This window comes from Myxocyprinus asiaticus, chromosome 39 (assembly GCF_019703515.2).
Source record: "Myxocyprinus asiaticus isolate MX2 ecotype Aquarium Trade chromosome 39, UBuf_Myxa_2, whole genome shotgun sequence".
Classification (NCBI taxonomy): Eukaryota; Metazoa; Chordata; class Actinopteri; order Cypriniformes; family Catostomidae; genus Myxocyprinus; species Myxocyprinus asiaticus.
This window is the reverse complement of record NC_059382.1, coordinates 3,420,148-3,438,421: the sequence shown is the minus strand read 5'-3', so window position 1 is coordinate 3,438,421 and position 18,274 is coordinate 3,420,148.

Here is an 18,274-nt window from a genome sequence, read left to right as displayed (position 1 = left end):
TCTTTTGGTGTCATTTTTGGTCTAATTGCCCTAAAGCGGATTTCAATCAAGGTCTGTCAATATCAGAGATCTTTCTACATAACATTGGTCTATATCAGCTATATCATATAAAAAGGATTATTTAAATGTATTTAAAGCTACACTATGTAACTTTTGGCCCTCTAGCGGTTAAAAAATATAACTGCATGTGTCTTGCGGAAGCACATTGTTTTGGTAATGACGTAAGTTGTGCTTCGGCTCTGCTCCTCTGCGTGGATGAATGTGGTTCACCGGTGTACACAGGGATACAGGACATCTTATCAAAGCAAATGGACAAATAAATAACGAAAGAAAGAAAAAGATGGATATCCGAAAACATGTCATCTGAGCAGACAAGTGTCATATCTTATGCTGTTGTTTTGACTTATGTTTTGAAATAAATTACGTTACAAAAGTTAGGCAACGGTCGTTAACATTAGACACAATGATTGCTAGTCTGATAAGGTCAAACGTTGTAAAGTTTTTATAACTGCAGGATATTCTGACCAAATAGACCATGGTAGTAACTCATTTATAAATAGTCATTGTTACCAACCAGTGGTCAACATCATTTCAAGACTCACATGTCCTTGGCAAGCCCAGGACTAAAGGATTTATTTATATAAATTATTGCCGTTATATAGAAAAATACACACGTGTGCTAGCAAGTGAAAAGTTCTGCACCAATTACAGGATAATTATTGTATTTCACTACACACAAGCACAGACATATGTGTGATTACACAACTACACATAAACCATATCAATAAAATATCTTACCAGTTGAGGAAGAAAAAAGCCATCTCTGTGTCGCTTTTAAATCCTTTCAGATCTCGGAGTTATCGCCACTTCTGAAAAGCCAAGCCGATGTTGATTCAGGTTTTATTACGGACTATCGCTTTCCCTTTTTGCTTGTAGACTCTGCTCTGTTCGGGGTTTCTTTGTTTTTACAATCAGTGATTCCCCAGAGGTTTGCCATTCTGAATGATCCATGGTCAAATTTTCTTGTTCATTGTGACAACAAACTTTCAGCTTCATGCTACTCCCACACCACACATGCGCTACAATAGCCGGAGCTTATTTTCTCTGTGTATGGAAATGACGTCAACACGCATGGGCGAGTGTATGCAATTTCCCGCGAAATCCGTCCCGACAGCTCTAAATTATAAATAATTATTATAGGTTTATCATAGTGTATTTGGGTAAAGTAAAGACATGGTTTGGAAGATGGATTTTTGTTGCACTCTCTCATTAATAACATTTGGTTATTTTTTAACAACAACAAAAAAAAAAGTTACAGTGTAGCTTTAAGAGTGATCATTTGTAAATGCAATGGAAAAACTGGAGAGAAAAGCAGCTACAAACATACTGTGTTTTGGAAATCACTGTGATAAACAATATTTAGAAATACAGAGATCTGAAGCACTGGTCTGAATGAAAGATTGTCCATTAAAAACCAGGGGTCAAATGGAAAGAAATAATAGTCATCTTTTTTATTTCAGCTGTTCTAAATACCACCAAGAGCTGTTTTTAATTCATAACTGTACCAAAATACTCTATTTCTAACAGCAAACATTGTGTTCAATTAATCTTTCCTAATTATCATGAAAGATTTGTTTCATTTATATTAATAGCCTGACAGAAATAACAGGGCCATCGCTTTTAACAGCTAGCCTGTTTTCACCTCATTCATTATGGTGATGTCTATGATCTTCTGCAAATTGCCACATTAAGCACATTTCATTGGTATCAACATACTGAAACAAACTGCAGGAGCATCTCTTTCGACAGATATTTTTATATTTGTTTACTCCGTAAACTGTTACTTTTCTCAGCGCTTGTCAGGATGGACCAATCACTCTCGGTTGTGATGATCTGGATAAGACTTTTTTTTTTATATAAATACAATTATGTAGATTTAACGCGGTAGATTTATGTTTATATTTGAGCTAACAGTATTTGGAGTTAATCTATTTAAGAAAAAATATTATTCGTAATGTTCCAATAAAATATATTCACTGCTCAATGCAACACCTGCAGGCACGGTACGGTAGCTGTTCGCGACAGTTAATAGTTCGTTTGCGGCAGCATTATGGCAGCGCCCGGTGTGAGTTTTGAGAGCGTAACCCCCTAATAATCAAAACAAGCAAGTATATTATTTACACCATGATCAGTGGAAACATGCAAATGCTTTTCACGCTGCAGCCCTCCAATGTTCAAGCCAAATCTACGCCCTTGATAATTTGTTAAAAAGCAAAAAACAAAATAAACTTCTCTGCTGTCATTGTATTATCTCTCTACAACCTGTTTTAGGTTTACTCAGAACACACGTGCCTTCCTACAGGGACTTGACACCTAAGCCTTTATCACCCCAGTACACTAAGAAACCTGTACAGCATAATCCTGATTTGGTTTCAGAAATCATCAAGATGAAGGAACAGAGGCCTATGTCAAATATTCGACACTTTTGTAGGGATGTGAATCGAATGGAATTTAGGCCAAACAATTCCAGTTCCTTTAAAGGGATGGTTCATCCGAAAAAGAAAATTCTCACCAGTGGAGTCCAGTGATTTAATCCATGTCTTCTGAAGTGATCGAATCGGTTTTGGGTGAGAACAGACCAAAATATAACTCCTTTTTTACAGTACATATTGCCATTAAAGTCTCTAGGCAATATCACAATTTCAAGCTCGAATACACATCCTAGTGCTTGATGCATGCGCAGAGCAGTAGATGGCGCTACAGGAAGTGTAATCAAGCTTCTAATCATTATCGCCAAGGAGACTGCTGGGTAGGGTTGCACCAGCTGTGCGTAAGGTTTTAAGTTGGGACGTAAAGTTCACACTAAGGGCTTAGTAACTGCTAGTTCGTTTGTAACTAAGTCAGTGCTTAATTTGGTTGCACCAACTGTTCTTAAGGCAATACTTATCTTGTAGGTCGTAAGCTCTCCATAAAGTAATGCGTAGTTGTATAATATGATGTTTACCTGTATTGATCCAATAAACAGCCTTCAAATTAAAAAACTGTGAATTTCAGTTTGATCTTGTTACAGTTGATGTTCAAACCTTGTTTGCTCACATAACTGTCAGCTGTAATAAATTCTATCCCCATTAAAATACAATACGTAATAAATGTAGATTTGATAAAAAGTATAGTCACCCTGTGTAAATAACAATATATAGGAACTGTGTCTAAAATAAATAAGGGGTGATAAATAATAATACAACAGGCTGGAAAAATAGATATTTATTAATTTTAATATCCTATATATATTGTGAATGTGTTGAAACTTGACACCAGGTGACGCAACCTGAAAATGGCACCGTTAGAACGTGCTGAAGAGCCACTTAAAAGTACATTTTTTCTCTCTCGTAAATGTAAACGAGTGTAAATGTCAACGTCATACTGTATGTCAAAAGGATTGAAGCCTGTCACGCAAAATTATGAGCTCATTGATGTCATAAAATATGTCTGTTTTTTTATTCCATCTGTTTTCTCCTGGTCGGAGGCTTCCGTAAATATTTAGTTTATACGTAGGGTTACATTCTACTTAAGTTTAATGGTGCAACACTCACATATTTAGTAGTGCGTAAATTGTGACTTAGTGCCAATTTACGCCACAACTAGGCTAAGTTGTAACTTACGTATAGCTGGTGCAACCGGCCCCTGATGTCAAGATTTATAGTGGAAAAGTAGTTATATTTTGGTCTGTTCTCATCTAAAACTGATTGGATCTCTTTGGTTTTGTAGAGCGGAGGAGGGTGGGGCCAGGCTGGAATGACGTCCCCAATCAGCCTGATGGCACGCGCGAGGGATAAAGGCGGCCGGGGATGACAGTTCGAGGGAGAGAGAATTACAGGCAGCTTCCCTGTGTGTGGTTATGTTTGTGTGTTTTTGGTTAAGTTGATCATTAAACTATTATTTATATTCTCAAGCCGGTTCTCGCCTCCTCCTTTCCCTCTAAATCCGTCGCAGAGTCCTCGACACTGCCGTCCACCCAGGGGAGCTGCCATCCGCTGGGGGACGGAGTAGCCTGACCGCCCGGACGCGGGGAATGGCCGGGCGGTTGGGCTAAAGTTCTGGACACCATTCACTTTCATTGTATGGACCAACAGAGCTGAGATATTCTTAAAAATCTTCATTTGTGTTCTGCAGAAGAAAGAAAGTCACAAACATGTGGAATGGCATGATGGTGAGTAAATGATGAGAGAATTTTGATTTTTGGGTGAACTAGTCCTTTAAGGGGCATTCAAACTGGCAGCGATTTGCAGTAGAGGTCATTCTCAATGAGTGTTGGAGGTTTGAGGCGTCACGAGCAGGCCCAGACAGAAACTTTTTTTGTGTCATACTGCAGATATTTTTTGCACCAAGCTCACACATGCTTGTTATCTTTTTTCATTTTCGTTACCTCTGTCTGTTTTACCTTTCCTAGAGAGACGAATGAATGATCTTTGACTTCCTGGCTATGAAGACCACGTCTCTAGCAGAGAGACGAGCATAGAAGGAAGCAGAGAAGGAGGTGGAGAGGGAGAAAGTTCAGGCCATCGAGCAGGTGAGGAGTGAGCGTGTGTCTTGAAATAACATGTGTAATGTATACTTTGTTGTATTCTTAGGGGTTTTCACTCAGGGCTTTTGGTGGAGACCAGAGTAAAACCAAAGTGACAAAAATGATGAATGTGAAATAAAACATAATGTAGATGATGCTTTAACTACACTGTTCTGCTGGAAAAAAAAGCATCTATCTTCATGAATGGCCATTCAAAAAATAGCTATGTGTTCTGATGAAAAATATTTTTTGCAAGCATCATATAAATCATAAATATTTTACTATACTGTAGTAAATGTTTTACTAGTGAGACAGTTTTTATAGTGCTTTTAAAAGTGTGAAATTCACTTATTTCAGGATAGTCACTAGTGAACACAGTTTGGGACTGTGCATTCTCATGGTGTCATCAGCCAGTCAGCGCTGTCATGACGTCATTTTCTTGTGACTCCAGAGTTTGATGTTTGTGCGTGATGTATGTTTGTGTGTTGCCCTCACTCTCAGGCTGGTCTTCACAAGTTAGAGTTGAACCCTTACTGGAAGGATGGAGGAAGCGGTCTGCCCCCAGAGGACACCGCTAGTGCTGCGGTTAAAAAAGGTGATTGTTGAAATCTTTTACTGTGGTCAAAATCTGAGAGATTATTGTGTTACAGTAGCTGCCAGTGGCACAGAGCAGTTTAGCTATGACCTTTGAACCACAAGTGTTATTTCAAACCCTCAGGAGGAATCTTCAGTAACGTCCAGGTTTCCCATGTCACACAAAACCTTGAAATATCAGGGAATTTTACAATTGAGATTTTCAGGCCTGAAAAAGTATTTAAAAATCATAAAAATCATGCAAAGGTAAAAGTGTTTATTTTTTTCTAGTACTGAGACTCTTATTGGTGTACAGGAATAAGTATAATAATTTAAATATATTGATGCAAAAGACTGGTACCTGACATACAGATGTAAGTCTGTTCTTAGCCTGTAATAATTAATTACTGGAAAAGTCATGCAGATTTATCGGTCAAAAAGTGCATGGACCCTGAATGCCATTCGGAGGTCATTTAGTGTTGTGCGGAATTAGGGATGGGACGATATATCGAATTTCGATATATTGCGAAAAAAATGACGAACCATATTGAGGCAAAACTCGATATTTTGAAATTTGAAACATGGTTTTCTCTCCATGTGATAATAATCGAAATGACCCGTCAAATATCATCATCTCTCTCTCTCTTGATTTTACACCTGTGGCAATTTTTTTCTACACAGTTTCAGGGTTCACACAAGGTCTTGGAAGTGCTTAAAGTGCCTGAATTTAGCTTTTAGAAATTAAAGTAATGGAATACCTGAAAACATTTGTTGAAAAGTGCTTGAGATTAAAACGGACCATTTCTTCCGTGTAGTGTGTGTCCATCAAAGATGAAATCCCGCTCTACACTTTCATTGAATAATGTGTCTTTTAACATCCTTTCTGTTCTTTACAGTCAGATAAAAAAGTTAAAAGAAATATTAATTTTAATCACAAATAGCACGGATGTGCTAAAATAACGAGACGTTAATAAATGAACAGAAACACGTTAAACTCTTAAAGTGACAGTACCATTATAGAGCTTGTTAGACAAATGAATATAAACACAATGTTGTTACTTGTAAATTGTACACGTTATTTCATACATTGACAGCATTTTTATATATACAATTTCAAGAAATCATATTAATTAATAGAATGTAGAATTGTTATATTTTTAAAAAGTTATAATGTGATTATAGTAATCAAGAAAAACAAATGATTAAATTAAACATTTTCACATACTTTTTCCAGACATGTTCTGTTCGGATATATTGCTTGTTCTGCTTGTTCAGTCTGAATGTTGCCCACTATTTTTGAAGGTTTATTTGTTTGTGATCTTTTCTCATAGTGAAAGGTATACGAAAAACTCTTATTTAAACTTTGAGCATTTAAATTGTGTATTAAAGAACTTTATTTTGATGAGAAATTATAATGTGCATTTTGCACAAGCATTTAAAAAAAAACTTTGTCATTTAAGTGTTATCATATCGAATCAAGATAATATTGAATCGTGAACCTCATATCGTATATTGAACTGAATCGTGAGATTGCATCCGTAATGCATCAGAACGTGTTAGTGCTTACACTACAAATGCAATATCAAGTCGTCATATTTATTTGTATAGTGCTTTTCACAACACGTATTTTTAAAGCAGCTTTACAGAAAATGATGCTGAAACATAAAATGAAGCTGTAATGTCTGCACTGTCTTAAAGTCTTCATTGTGCGATTGTAGATTATGCCTTAAAAATATACATTTTGAAAAATGTGATTCAAAATGTATGTGCCGTTAAATTAAACACAATTAATCACCTATCAGTATTTACTGAGAAAGGCACCAAATAAAGATAATTTATTATATAATAATTAAAACAACTATAAATGTAATATATAATAATTATTATAATTCAAATACATTGCATCATATACATATATTGTGGCAGCAGACAAGTAAAGCATTTAGACAAATCAAAAAATCAGTATTGTTTGTTTTTATTTCCATATCATCAAACATATAATTATTATTGGCCTGCTTCCATCTGGGCTGTTTTTAATTGTTGGTCTATGTACTCATGCGTCGCCTCGTCTCACTAGTTTTCAGCATCTCTAGTCACAAGAGCTATGTTTTTAGCATGCTGTGTCCAGGCACATGCAGAGGGGGTGGCTGTAGTGGTTCGAGCACCTGCCCTTTTGCTGAGGTGCCCCTCTGATGGAGCAGTGGCATAGCCACAGGTGTTCCAGGGTGTGCAACTGCCACCCAAAATGAAAGCTTGCACACCCATTTAATTTTATTTATTTTTTTAAGTGCCTAGGGGTGTAAAAAATGCATCAGTATTATGCTGAAACTTTGATGCATTTATTAGGGAATTTAATAATCCGTTATAATGACTATAATAATAGCAAATGTGTTACAGAGGCCGTCTCAGATTACACGCGCACTCTTGCAACAGACATGGTGCGTGTGACTGACGAATTAAACGTGCATTGTAAATTAAGAAAGTTTAGTTCGAATTTCATCCTCATTGTGCATAATTGGGCATGTCTATAGAAGCAAAATAAGTTAATTGTTGTTCTTCCTCAGTTGCGATATCCTCAGAGTTTCCTCAGTTGTCAGTTTGTCTAAAAATCGCACAGGTACAATTGTACCCGACACGACTTTACCACATGAATTTTCATGCTATTTATCATTATAAGACATAAAGCCAGAGGAGGACATTGCTTTAATTCCTCGTAGCTTGCGATTTAGGAATAAAAAAGAAGACTGGCATGGCCAGGGGCTGCATTAGCTGAAAACTCATCTGCCGATGAAAAAAAAAAGAAAAAAAAAGGGTTATTATTAGAAATGCTGTCCGACATTTGACAGATTCAGATTTCAAAGGGAGGCTGTGTGATTTCATGACTGCATACATTAGGGGTCGGCAACCTTTTTGACATGGAGTGGCATTTGTTATTTTCCTGGTCAATGGCTGTGCAGAATACCCCCCCTCTCTACTTTGCATTTTTCTATTTTAATCGTTTATTTTTCATTACAATTATATTATATTATCAGCATAACTGTTTGAGTGAAAATATTTGCAAAACCCATATGTGAAAAATCTTGCATGTGAATTTTCACAGAGCATCATGTCAAAGTGCTTTAATGAAAGAAAACCTGTCCTTTTGTACAAAATGAGTTACAGTTAATGTCACATAATTTCTTATTTGATTACTAATCACGAAATTGTGTGGAATCTTAAATATTTCTTATATTATTTCATACATTTTTCAAACTCAAACAGAGGGATAATCACTAGTAAGCAAGCAACAGCGAGAGAGGAGCAGGCTATTTTATTTATATATTTATATATAAGATTTTCACACCTGCATTCCAATCTACATCTTGATGTAATCCTTCCTCATGCAGCATGTTTTCATCAGCTGAAGAGTCTGGGGGGACGGAGCTTCAACTTCTATCAAGAGATTAAGGGAGAAAGATTTAAACTTGGTATTGGAGGAGGGAGTGTGGGCTTGGATTCTAAAAAACATCAAGTCTGTATCTAGAGATGCAAGGGTGCGCCTTATACAATTCAAGATTTTACATGGATTCTGCTGGACCACCTCTAGATTGTATTGGCTTGGTCTTAAAGACACACCCACCTGCTGGCGATGCCAATCAGAAGATGGGGACACAACCCATGTTTTTTGGTGGTGTGTTAAGATCCAAGAGTTTTGGTTGAAGGTTCAGAGTTTTATGTGTGATGTATTGGGCACTCAAATTTCATTTTGCCCCAGACTCTGTGTTTTGGGCGATGGGGCAGTCATAGATGTGGAGAATAGGCACATAAAGAGTTGGGTCCTAACCAGTGTCATGATCGGCAATAGTTTTAAGGGGATGGAAGTCGGCTGGAGCGCCCTCATTTTGGGAGTGGTGTGTGGAGATGGGGAGGGTGGCAGCTTTTGAGGAGGTGTCATGTAGAAGGCTGGGGACTTGGGATTCATTTGATGGGAAATGGGGCAGTTATTTTGTGTTTTTGGGGGAACCTCGGGGAGGGGCTGTGGAGAGAGAGGTGTAGTTTTATATGTGTATGATTATATATATATATATATATATATATATATATATATATATATATATATATATATATATATATATATATATAATTTTTTATTTTTTTTGTGTATGTACTTATGTGTGACCACAGGGATGTTCTTTGGGGGTCGGGTGGGGTTGGTGATTGAGGAGGGGTAGTAGTGGGAGTTAAATGTTGATTCAGTGTTTATATGTTCTGTTTTTCTTTGTCATCCATATGAATCAATAAAAAAATGTTAATTGGAAAAAATGCTCCACAACATAACCGTCACGATTAACAAAACGAAAAAAAGTCAATTGATCCTCATGAGAGAGTTCAGGGGTGGAGTCCATGATAACAGAGAAGTATTTTGCTTTTTAAATTTCCTCAGCTATGGTTTGCTTTGTTTTCTCCCCAATTATCTGAAGAAACTCTTCACATGTTGTCGATAAAAAATAAGACACAGTTCCTTTTCCTTTCCCCCCAAACATTCTGATGTGTTCATCTAAATATGGATCATACTCTATCAAAAGCTCGAGGATGCCTAGAAAATTTCCATTATGAGCGGAATCCAACAACTCATCTTTTCCCCTGCAAGCCAACCCTCTCTCACCTAAAAACTTGACTGATATGATGCGCCTTATTACTTGCCTCCAATACTCCCTCTCGGAGTCAGTTTGTTTCAATAACTCAGAGTCAATCGCTGTCCTTTTCGGCATATCGCAGTGCCATTTTGTGGCCCGTTCTGCATAACCCAGCCCGTTTCGCAGCCGGGATGGCCAATCCACCCCTGTGCCGCGGCTGTTACTTTGACCGGCCGTTCGGGAAATCTCCCGATTCTCCGGATGGCCAGTCCGGCCCTGCCTATACCTCAACCTAAATAGCAGCAAATGTGGTAATTTTGCAGAACAACATATATATGTACACAGTAAATGCATAGCTGTATGTATTTAATGTTAGTACATAGTAGTTAAGGCCACCTAATATAAAGTGTGACCAGTAAGCCTTTCCATTATTTTCTGATAAAGTCTAGCCTTAATATAGAATGAAAGTTTTATTGCCAAATTAGGTAAGTCAATTGTGTTAAATGAATTTTACAGCATTAAATATTTAATCTTTGTTACAAAATCATTTTGACAGCCTTAAAAACACTAATATTAAAACTAAATTAAAAACACATTTATATTTAAACTTAACAAAAACCAGAAACACTCAATATAAACAATATAAATGATAAAAATTAAACCACAAATATAAATTGAAAAGAAAATAGCCTGTTTGATGTTGTCTTTGTCAGCCTGCTCTGGCTGCTCTGTTAGCGATACCTGTGTGTGGTGGATTTTTGTGGGGTTATCATGATCACCAAATTCATGGTATGATGTGATCTTCTTCCCCAGATTGGCATATGGTAGCAACAGCCACTTCGCTGCTAGTACTAGGCTACGTGCTAATGCTAGCGTTTCCCTCTATGTTGTTGTTGAAATCCAATGGTTTTGCAAAGAAATTCGAAAATCAAAGCAACCTTCTTCAGAAAAATTGCTTCCTTGATCTTTTTTGTTTTCCTTTTTAAAGCACCACTTGGTTTCTTTAGATCCATTGCCAAAAACGAACGAATTACCAAAATAACAATGTGAATGTTTTGAGCGACGTGGTCAACTACAAGCACATTAGCCACTTAAAATCTGACTGGACCTGACATAAAGAATCTACCAATCAGATTCTTTCAAATATACACTCACGTTAATTTGCTATTTTTATATTTGAAGGTGGGTCTTTTACATAGTCATCCAATCAGCTGTTTGAAATGAAAGTGTGCAAGATTTGACTGTGAAATCAAAGCATGCTAAAACAGACTCTCTTGGCCCATTTTAACGATAAAGTACTATCTGTGTATTGGGTGTAATCTGATTACAAATTAACAAATCATGGTAATCTACTAACTTTTTAGTCAAAAGTAGTTAAATACATTACATTTTAAATTCCTGTAATCTGATTACTGACTGATTTTCAAACAAGTTAATTTCCTTCCTTTCTTGTGTACTTTCTCTTTCTTTTGCACTTTCTCAACACTGTAAAAAGTGGTAACCTTCAATTGTTACCATAAGGTGCTATTTCTACTTGATCTAAGCCTTAGTTTTGCTGGTGTAACCTAATTTATCCAGGTTGGTTCAATGATGTATCAGTGGTTCTCAACCAGAGGGTCAGGACCCACTAGAGGGCCTCAGCACACTTCCATGGTGGCCTCAAGATCTCTTAAAATTATTTAAAATATGATCGAATGTAATGACTCCCTTCAACAGCTTGCTTTTTATGAAGAATTTATGGAATCACAAGTTTTACGGAAATATATTTCAATAGATATATCTTATAAATATCTAATAGCCTACATGGGGGGCCTTCATATATTTTCTCAGACAATGAGGGGCCTTGGAGTCAAAAAGGTTGAGAACCACTTAGGTAAATTAATATTTTTGACTTGAAAACCAGTTAATTTAGATGTCACATGAAGCACTTTTTTTTTAGGTTAGCATTCAGCATTTTCAGTGAAGTAAATATAATTTGAAACAGGAAGGTACAATGGTCCTAAAAGAGGGTTGGGGGACCTCATATTAACAGGGCTTTACAGTAATGGGGGACTGGGGCCCTTATAATCCAAGGACCTTATTTGAGAGGTCTTGTAACAAGGTCCACATTATGAAACATTTATTAAAATTTGTTTTCATTGTTGATGGACCACGTGGCCTCAAAGTCCAGGGCCCCCCAGGCCCCTGATAGTCAAGGTCCCAGGGGCACTGGCCCATCCGTAATTTATCTGTGTCTCTTGCTGTTGCTGGCATGCCAGTGATTACCCCTCCGCACGCCAATGCTGGCACGCGTGGTTGCCGGCCCCTGGCATACATCAGTCATACTGCATACTGCATGACAATATAGTGCACAAAATGTACAAGATTAAAAAGAAAGTGCGGAAAATTTGTGTACTGTTTTTGATGGTTATACTGGATTTAATTTAAGCACAAATATAACGTTTAGTGCAGAATTCTGAGTTATTTTAGTGGAGTAGGTTACCTGTATTATTCAGCTTTAGATGTAGGCTATGTCCTTCTCATCTGTGTCACTGCTTGCATGCTGAAGAAGATCCGTGTGGTCTTGTGCATGTGAATGCACTTTAAAGCAAAGTTAAAAAATGTTGTTTTAGCGCAGCGGCTGACTGACAGGTAGAACTTTTAACCTAGAAGTCCTTGGTTTCACCAGACACGCGCTTGGAGAGTTAAAAAATAAAATCGATCACATATCCACTATCGTGTGCATATACAATTATAACAGATGCTATATCCCCCTAAATGGAGCCCTGGAACTGAAACGAATGCAAGTATGACAAATAAAAATAGACCATAATGGAAATTTTACAGCTCTGTCCGTCAGAGTGAAGGTTGTTTTCTAGCGCAACCCGTATGGCAAATTATTTGTTTGAAGCGCAGAGAACAGCATGGCCTTTCTGTAGGATCCTTCCCAGTGATGTGGTCATGAATAATATGGGGAAAACACTTGTTTTAACATGACCATTTTCTCCAAATGTGTAAAAGCTTAATGAACACTCAGTTTTCATTGATCGTGTGAGTTGTAACACCTTCTCCTTATTGGTCAACTTCAGATAGATCGCCAAATCAGCTCGTTTAACCGCACACACCTCACGAATTCAAGCCGACAGCTCCCAAATTTGTTTGAATTTTTTTTTAATTATCGGGAGGTCGTGAGCTGCTCGTAAGCCGCTCGGCTCCGCTCGTAATTCCTCTCACACGAAGTGAGCCGCGACCACACGAGCACCAACAATTTCCACGCAATCCGAAAATCGCACCGTGTACGCCCGCTTTAACACAGGGCTAAAAAAATTATTATAGCGAAAAAGAAATTGTCGTGCACGCACACCCTCCCAGTTTGAAGGATGTCGTATGCTGCTGGAGCACTGACTGTCCCCTACTGCATCAAGGTGGTACATCAAGCTTGAATTGGTCTGATTGGTCTGAAAGCTGCACTATGTATGATTTTTTGGTTAAAAATTAACAAATTGCCATTATTGATTGAGTACATATACAATCAATGTTCAAAACAATGTCCTTACCTTACCTCGATTCACTACGGTAAGCCTATAAAAATGATTTGTATTTTGAGCTGTTGGGTTTGATTTGGCGCTGGCTTATGACGTTCATCCTTGCATCATTACGTCATGTCCACACACACAGGAAAGTACCACCAGCTGTCTCATGTTCCGGCTGGAGAAACTAACCATGTGTTCAGCTCAGTTCAGTAACACTTACACAGTTCAGAACAGCATCGTCGCAGTCTAGATGGATTTTTATTTGTGATCCGTTTGGCGAAGTTGTTTACCTGCTATAATGCTCAGATATGTTTTCTGGTAGGGTTGTTGAAGCTAATATTGCTTGTCATGCTTTTATGACTCAAACATTACTCGTGTGTTAACCGATCACGTTGTATCTACGTTGTCCGGTGAAGTTACTGTGACATGTTTAATATGTGTGACTTCTGAAACTGACTTCTTGTAATTGTTCTATTGCATATTTAAGCATATTATTGTACGTTTAATAAAGTATATTTTATCCCCATCATTACTGAATCCTCTTTATGTTTTTAGTTTACAGTGTTATTGTGAGCATTGCATAGACATACTATTGTAGTAACTGAAGCTGGACAGTATAGTATAAAAATAATAACAGGGTTCCCGTGGAGCCTTAAAGTCTTAAAATTTCTTAAATTCAGTTTCCCAAAATGTAAGGTCATAAAAAGTCTTAAATGATACAACAAAAGTCTTAATTATCATTTAAAGAGGTCTTCAATTTGGGGACAGAAAGATGGGAATCTTGATATGACCTAATGTGATTATTAAACTTCAAAGAATACGATTAAATTAAATAAATGCATGCTCTGTGTCTTTCAGAGTGAAAACGCGGCTGTTGCAAAGCAGTTTGCAATCATTAGGCCATATCAGAAATTTATGACAAACTGTCACTAATGATCACCTGTTGATGATGATGATATAATTCTGTTTTCCTCCTGGTTAGTGGTATTTTGGTTGCACCATAAACTGCATCTGGAATTTAATTCAATTTGGGCTCTTGTAGCCTCGGTCTGGCCCTCCCCATCACAGGAAGGAAAGACTAAGAACATTTAATATAGACTTCCAATTTTAAAAACTGTTGGCAGATTAATGGCCTTTTAAGTCATTATCATATCAGCAAAATCCTATATTGGTTGACCTCTAATTTGTATTTATTTATATAATGGTACTGTACATAAACCCATTTTAATGTGATATATATGTGGAAAACATGTCTTGAGGATTTTAAACTTCAGTATATCTACCCTGTTTTACTGATAAGCAAAGTTAAGACCATGTTGAATGTGTGCCCCTGCCTGTTTATGTAAGAGTCTGTGATTCATGATATATTTTGAGATGGGTTTGTTTTGGTATGAGGACACTGTATTAATTAAATTTGTTGAGGTCTTGGAAAAAGGTCTTAAAAAGTCTTAAATTTGATTTTAAAAACTCTGTAGCAACCCTGAATAAAGTCTTCTGTTGAACTTGTATCAGTTTTATCACGAGTTTAACCTCCAAAATTGAAAATTGTAGTACATATCAAACATTAATAGTAGATAAAACACTTGAATAATCATATTAAGATCTACTGATGGTGGCTGAGGAGTCCCCTGTTCTCTATTTAAAAGTGCTTTTAGTGTAGTGTCAGAAAAGCGATTTTAAGAGTAAAATTCATGCAATATGTAAATAAAAGTGTTGTTTATCTTCATCAAACCAAGTAATATTTCCGTTTCAAATGTTTAATCGTATAACATAATATCAACATGAAAATAGCACATTATGACTCCAGCTCCAGTCATGATCACACACAGGTGATGTCCAGTTAAGCTCAAATTGGGAGATTTATCCACCAGAAGAGCAGTGCCCGAACACGACTGACGTAATGTATTCTTCCGCAAATTGCTTGCAATTTTAAGTTTCAATCACAGATGTCGCTTGAGAGCACAAAGTTACGTAGTGCAGCTTTAAAACGTGATTGATTGTGTATTCAAGACTCATTGCGCCATGTTTATACCTGTATTTAGCACTGTCTTGTTGTAATTGATCACCTTTAATGGACTCATTCTTGACCGTTAATAAAGTATGTTCTTTAGATATGCAAGTAAGTAGTATATATCAATTCTTAAATATGCTACAAATGGCAACATGGGCCTTTTCCTGTTACCTGTATGTATGATGTAATAAAATATAAAAAGTGTATAAGACATTGTTGTTAAACATGTACAATTTAAACACAAGGAACATTTTTCTTGGTATATACAGCACTTACCTTTTTTTTTTATTATTCAGCGTTTTGAATCTAACGTTTTCTCAGCTCTTTTGGACTTATGGGATAGGAAATAACATGCTCTTCAGAATCTGGCCCGATGTAGTAGGTAATCGGGGTATTTCTTGCCTACTGTGTTATGAATACAGAGTGTTCGGACACGTACTGATTTTTGCATACTATATAATAGGGAAGTATGCATATTCAGACATGGGGACTGTCTCTGAGCAGTAGAGAAATGGCACACACAGTTGTTCTGTTCATGCTGAGCAGGACGTGTATATTGCACAGATGTTTTGAAGAGATTCCTCTGTCTCCCTCAGCTGGAGTTGTGAATGATGGCGGGGTGAGCTGGCTCAGGAAGTCGTCTCAGAGGATGAAAGAGCAGGCCGACAGAGAACAGCGCAGTGTGGAGTGTGTGGTGGCAGAGAGATACGGGGTGCGCAAACAAAAACATCTCTCCTCTCTGTATGACAGAACAGTACATTTGCATTGCCTTAGCATTTGCAGCTAAGCTGTGTATGATGAAAATGGTGCAGAATAAGTCTTAAAATAATTTTCTGTTATTTGGTTTCTCATTCTATTAACCCTCGAAACCTCAAAACAGCTGCATAAGAAAGTAACAAACAACATATTTAGCAACAAAAAGGCATAAATTAAGTTACACACAATATTTTAACACCAATTAAGAGTGTAATAATTAAATACTAATGAAGGGTGAAATAAAAATGAAAAATAAGACAATGCCAAATTGGAGTAATACAATAATTATGATCATATTGAAGTTTAATTATAGACATGTGTAATGGCTACTACACAAATGCAAACATTGACATTTGTTTCATATATTCGAACTGTTGCTTTCAGGCAGCGCAATAGAACATTTGGCTAATATTATAGCCGATAACCAATATAATAGGTGATATTATAAATCCATTTTGTTCTCTGTTGTTTTATAAAAACGTTTCAATCAGGCATCAAAACATTGCAATGCACTGTAGAAAATATGGATAACAGCCACGTCCACACTAATCCATTCTTAGTTTCCTAACATTGTTGTTCTTCAAAGTATAGGTAATGGAAAGCGTTTTCTAAATGCTCCATTTCCAGTAGAGGAAAATGCTGTCCAAGTGTAGATGAGGTGTAACAATAGCAAAACTAATGCGCTTTTAAACTAAATATTTGGTGAATATTGGGAGTGGCCTTAATAAGTGGTAAACCGATATATCGCCGAGGCTGATAAATCGTCCGATATTTGGAATTTTTTAATTATGGCATCGGCCGATGTATTTTCCCCTTTGGCCGATTTGTTTCTTGAAGGCGCTGAGAATCACCTGCGACTGAGACATGTAAATGATCAGTCACGGTTCGTTTTCTTGTTACGTGCCATTGTATTACTACAATAATAGACTGGTGTGCAACACAGTGTCATTTAAACGATCCGCATATCAGAGCCGCGGCAGACGCATTTGAGCTCATAATTTTAAAGTGTTCACCTGTTTCATTCTCCCTCTCTCTCCTCAACATTTCCTTGTAACTTTTATCTGTCTTGTCTAATGATAAAAAGGCAAATATCAATAAAACTAATATCATATACCGTCTGCAAATATGAGCATATCTCGTTTAAACAGATGTAATAAACCAACCTCACAAAAGTTCAGCAGATCCAGCATCCTGTGGAGCGCTCATAAATCTTCCTCTGAAGCACTTCCTCTCCTCAGCAGTTCCTTGTCACCTTTAACTTTCTTTCCTAATGATAAAAGGCAAATATCAATAAAACTAATATCATACACTGTCTGCAAATATGTGCATATCTCGTTTAAACAGATGTAATAAACCAACCTCACAAAATTTCAGGAGATCCTGCATCCTGTGGAGCACTCATAAATCTTCCTCTGAAGCACTTCCTCTCCTCAGCAGTTCCCTGTCACCTTTAACTTTCTTTCCTAATGATAAAAGGCAAATATCAATAAAACTAATATCATACACTGTCTGCAAATATGTGCATATCTCGTTTAAACAGATGTAATAAACCAACCTCACAAAATTTCAGCAGATCCTGCATCCTGTGGAGCACTCATAAATCTTCCTCTGAAGCACTTCCTCTCCTCAGCAGTTCCCTGTAACTCTTGTCTAATGATAAAAAGGCAAATATCAATAAAACTAATATCATATACCATCTGCAAATATGTGCGTATCCCATTTAAACAGATGTATTAAACCAACCTCACAAAACTTCAGCAGATCCTGCGTCCTGTGGAGCACTCACAAATCTTCCTCTGAAGCACATATTCTAACAGTCTCTCCTCAACACTTCCCTGTAACTTTTCTAATGATAAAAGGCAAGTATCAATAAAACTTCTATTATATACCATCTGCAAATATGCAGATCTCATTTAAACAGATTTAATTCACGAACCTCACGAAATCCAACGTTTTCTTCCCGTCGAGCGCTCCTCTAATATCTTCCTCTGAAGTGTGTACTCTATCAGCCAGAATCAAAACTTCAAATCAAAATTTTGAACAGGATCAAAAGTTTCTCTGATTCACAAATGATCCAAGCAGGTGATCCAGACGAGTGCGTGAGTGCAACTTCAAAGTAAAAGCATTTCATGTGTGCTATAAGTAAATGTCTTATTCATTATCACTTATCATTGTATGTACAATTGGTTTGATTCTGTATTTTTTGAGAAAATGCAATCGCTAATGTTAGCATGCCATCCAT